Here is a 5109-nt window from a genome sequence, read left to right as displayed (position 1 = left end):
CTGCGAGGGGTTATTTTTATTTCCCGGCGCTCGGGTGGTTACCGAGTTGCCAGGACCTTATCAAAGCGCAGCCGGCTCCAGCCGACTCCCCCGGGCCGGGCCCGGGCCGCCAGTGATCCCGCCGCGCCAATCACTGCCGCGCTCGGCCGGCCCGCGCCTCCCGCCTTAAAGGGACAGCGCGCCGCGCCCGCCCCGGCCCGGCCCAGCCCGCCCCCGCCCCCCGCCAGGCCCCCGAGGCCACCCGGGCGCTCCCGGCCCGAGTTCTGATTCCGCCTTTCAAGTGCTCTGGCTTCCTCCCCCGGCCTGCTGCGTCCTCCCCAGCTCGGGAAAGCAAGTTTATTGTGGCATCCCGGCCATCGCAAGAACTGCAAGCAGGCAGGTTTTTTTGTTTTGTTTTGTTTTCTATCATCGAACACTTTTCTACCTCTGTTCAAGTTTCCCTGGGACTTTGGGCTTGGAGTGGCTAGTCCCCGGATGGGATGGCCAAGTGTCACAGGAGGGACGCGGACCTGGACGCAGAAGGCAGGGACGTGCTTGTGCGCTCCTGCCTCCGAGTGTGAGTTAGTGTGAGTTAGGGTCAAGGTGCGTAGTTTGTGGATGTGTGAAGATGGGAGTGTGACTCTGCCAGCAGAGGCCTGAGTGCTGGAGAGGGGCCCTGACACCTCGCTGGGAAGCAAGCCTCAGTGTCCTGAAGATTTAACCCCAAATCCCCAAGCTGGCCATCAGGACTCTCCCAGCACACACATCGACCGTCTTTCTGTATCAACTGCATAGGCAACGCTCTCTCCCTCCCATCTCTCATCCTCCCATACGTTACATATTAAACAGACATGGGATGTCTTTTTTCCCCATCGACTCTCAGTTTTAATGTATTGAAAACTCTTCACCCCACTGCCACCTTTGAATCCTTCCCAACATCCATCCAATAACGTTTAGGAGGTACAACCTTCTCACTTAAAGTACTAAGAAAACATACCACACACCCAGAACATTATTTACTTGTCCGTTGCTATAGAACGATCTCTCATATGATGAGCTAATAATTGATTTTTCCTCCTCTTAAAAAACATAAAGGTGCAGCCCAAATTTGTCCCGGAGGTGAGAGGAAGAGCTTGGCATCCTCAGAGCTGCGGCTTTCAACTCTACTCACTTTTTCTTTATTTACTTCCTTAGTGAACTGAATGGGCGACAAACCCTTTTCAATGCAGAGGTGCCTCGAACCTTCATTAGGCCTTTAGGACTTTAAAACATGCAAGAAGCGTGTTTCTCTGTCTGTTTAGGTTTCCCTAGGAAAAGGGGAAGAGGATGCACCACCCCGTGACCTGCTGGAACACGACAAGCAGCAGGGAAGATGCTCTCCTGGCTGTGACAAGGGACCAGAGCTCTGGAAAGCCACGCTGCCGGACTTGTCAGCTCCTGGGCACCGTGGGGGGGTGGCATCTCCCTCCCCAAGACCTGCCTCTCTGTGTCCATGCTCTGCTCCTTGGCTCACCTCCCCAGGTGGCCAGGCTGGCATAAAGCCAGTGGTCCAGGCTATGAAACACATGGCCACCTTGGGGCAAACCAGGCAGGCCAGTGAGCGGGTGTGGCCAGATGACTCAGCCCTGCCTTGGGACAGCTGCTGGGTGCAAGGAAACTGGAAGCCGGTCCACTTGAGGTCAGCTCCCTCCAACAGCCCAGCCTTTCAGAGTGCTGCCCACCCACCCCCTTGGGTGACCCAGGAGAGCCGGGAGCAAAGCTGTCCCTGTGGTTCCCAGGAGTCTTTCAGCCACAGAGGGTGTGATCCTAGGGCCAAAAGTGTATACAGAAGGGGATGAATTGCCATAAAAGCGTCTGCAGTATAAACAACAACAGCATGTGTGTGAGTGCACACGCACACACGCACACACATACACGCACACACGTGCGCACGCAATGTGAGGGAGGGGAGGTTGCAAATTCCAAACATCCAAAATCAAAATAAACAATGATCAGAAAGAGGAGGCTTTCGAGAAGGAAGTGGAAAGCTGCTCTTCATGGGTGGTTTTCCTCCCCTCCACTGCCCTCCCCCCCAGCCCTAACCATCACAGGCTCCGCTTTAACCCAAGGGCTCGCCTTCTGCTCCCTCATTAGCCCAGGGCTGTAGTGACAAGAAGGGCGGATGGAGATAGCGCCACAGGAACAAGGCTGAGTTCAGTTTGGTCCTCTCAGTAATAACCCTTCGGAGAGCCTGGTTTCCAGAACAGGTGCTCGGTCACCTTGGGCCAGTGACTCCCCTCCCCCCAGTTTACCCCTCGCCTGTCCCCTGGTGGTACATTTGCCACCCAGCAGTGGGGCTGGACTGGGGACCCAGAAGCCGGGAGTCCTCTCAGGCCTCCAGGTCTCCGACTACTTGTTGATAGCGTTTCTGGAGGAGAATCCAAAGGCCATTGCTCACACCCGGCCCCTTTCTCAAGATAGCACAGTTTTCCATTCTCCCCTTCTTCCTGGCAGCCGCAAGGTCACGTGACTTGTTGTAATCCTGCGCAGTTGCCTGGAAACTGCAAAGCAAGGTGATGGATTTCTGCACATGCTCGCTCCCCCCTCCTTTAAAGACAAACCCTACCCAGGACCAGCAACCCACTTGGCCCAGGTGCAGACAAGGTTAATAAAGCAGAGAGTGATTCTCTTCTGCAGTTATGTACCGGCTGAAATCCTAGAAAACTCAGCGCTCCCTGACAGGCATCCGGCCAGATCTCCAAACTTCAGTCAGCCCGACAAAAACCCCTCTGGAGGGGAAGTCACACCAGCTGCGACTTCAGAGGAGCTCGGACCCAGGACATCACTCTTTAAGACTCCATGACTTTGTCTTTTATTTCTTTGGAAAAGTGGCACCTTAGACAATGTAGCTTTGTTTGGGGAGGTGGGGGGGTGGTGGAGAGACACTCAGGTAGCCTTTCTAGAGACTGCAAGTCACCTAAACGCTCTGAGGCCCTGCCCCGTGTGTTTACCTGTGAAGTGCAGGGAACACCCCTCAAAAGGCTGCTGTGAGGTAAACACCCAGCGCCATGCTTAACACATCGCAGGAGCTCAGAACCCGGCAGTGATTTCTGTGCAGTCACCCCATTTCCTCAATAGCCTGTTAGCTATTCTGGGAAGAAACTCCCATCTCTGCAGCAAAGATGCCCTCCAGTTAGGAGCCACACTCTGGGCTGGAGGCCTGGAAGCTGAGCAGGGGGCTCCTGCTGAGGTGACACCCCCCACCCCCTGCTGACTTCCCAGGGGAGAGGGGCAGAGCTGGGTGGCACAGGGGGCTGTGCTGTCTGCCGGCTCTCAAAGGCATCCTATCCAGTACTCCCCCAATATATCAGCATCTTCTAGCCAGGGGAGCCCTTCAAATGTCATCGAACCCAACCCATCATTTAAGAGATGAGGAAAATTAAGCGAAGAGGAGGTGAGATTTCCCCAAGATTTCTTGGCCCGTTTCGCAGCTGAGCTAGAACCTCCGAGGGCCCGCACTCCTGCTGCACCCTCTTTTCCCCCATCCTATGGTGAGGAGACCCAAGGCAGGGCTGTCTAAGGGGGTCCTGAGCACCTTGAGTCTTTGGCTGCCATGGCAGGGCTGGTAAATAGAATTTAGCTAACACAACATTGTAAATCAACTATACGCCAATAAAATTTTAAAAAATAATCGCCAAGTTAAATGATCACAAAAAAGGTGAAAAAATCATCAGCCATCTTAATTACTACAATTATGAACGTAATCAAATATTCTCAAGTGAGTTAAATAAAGGAAGGTTGCTACTTTAAAGAATAATAATAATTTGGGATGCTTTCCTAAAAACATCATCACAGGGCTTGAGCTGGAAATTCCGCAGAAGCACATGTCATTCAGCACCTACCAATGAACAGCCTCGACCCCCGGAAGTGGGCTCCCTTCAGCCGGCTCCGGGGGGAGGGGGGTTCCACCAAGTCTTTAATGGTGACAGACGTTTCCACGTGCATCTCAGTGGGGTTGGTGCACCTAAGGGAGAATTGGCTTTTACAGAGTCTGGGAGAAGGAAAAGACGGGTTCAGCTTCCTGCCACCCTCTCCCTACTTCCTCCCATTTGGAGAGGGGTGGGGGAGGAGTGGGGATGTCAAGGTGGAGACTTTGAAGCCACAATCAAAAAAGTGAGGTTTCCTTAGGAAATCCCATCCCTAGCAGCATTGGGGGTAAGCTTTTTTTTGTGTGTGTGGTACGCGGGCCTCTCACTGTTGTGGCCTCTCCCGTTGCGGAGCACAGGCTCCGGACGCGCAGGCTCAGCGGCCACGGCTCACGGGCCCAGCCGCTCCGCGGCGTGTGGGATCTTCCCGGACCAGGGCACGAACCTGCGTCCCCTGCATCGGCAGGCGGGCTCTCAGCTACTGCGCCACCAGGGAAGCCCAAGGGAAGCATATTTTTAATAAAAATGATCGTCTTGGGTCTGTTCAATTTAAAACACAGTTAACCAAAGCGATCATTTCAAACTTCCTAATCTGATTTACCTTCAAGTGCTTTTAATACTTATTATAAATGGAGCTACAAACTGCTGGCATCGTTGGTGTCCCACCAGGAATCATTGTGGAGTTTGACTTTCAGGGGTTGGTCTGCGCGCGGAACAAGAAGAGACCATCAATATTCAAACAAATCCAGAAAGAGGTTCCGATTTCCGAACTTATCTTCTCCAAAGTGTCAAGCACGTGCACACACACACACAGGTTATTTTCAGAAAAGGAAGTAAAAGACAGATAGGAAAAAAAAATCCCTGAAGTCAGCACTCCAGCTGGCAACATGGGAAACTCTGCAGATAAATAGGTCTGTGCTCCCAAGCTCTCTCCGCAGACATTTTTGTTTTCTGCTCCTGAGGTTTCGTCCTGCTCCTTTTCAGCCACATCTGGAAGGTGAAGCTGTGCCACAGGCTTGACGTCGGCTCCTTTATTCTTTCACATCAGTGCTTCCTGACTGGTTCTCAGCATCTCTGCCAGCTACGGGTGCCTCCCCGGCTCAAAGGATGGGCCACGGTGGCCCGGCATGCTTGCCAGGGCCCCAGGCTGCCCCAGAACACCTGGGAGGGTCTGGACTTTGCTCCCTGTGGAATCTTCCCTCCCTCCGTCAGGTCTGCGCTGATG

The 5109-nt window shown here is 53.6% G+C and overlaps 1 protein-coding gene across 1 annotated transcript in view; it reads right to left on the bottom strand.

Moving 5' to 3' along the window:
* The window catches only part of CEP112 (centrosomal protein 112), a 475621-nt gene that overhangs the window by 2663 nt on the left and 467849 nt on the right, over window positions 1-5109 (bottom strand). The window lies entirely within an intron of this gene.

The sequence above is a fragment of the Globicephala melas genome, chromosome 20 (genome assembly GCF_963455315.2).
Source record: "Globicephala melas chromosome 20, mGloMel1.2, whole genome shotgun sequence".
NCBI classification, from domain to species: domain Eukaryota; kingdom Metazoa; phylum Chordata; class Mammalia; order Artiodactyla; family Delphinidae; genus Globicephala; species Globicephala melas.
This window is presented reverse-complemented; position numbering and strand designations above follow the sequence as displayed.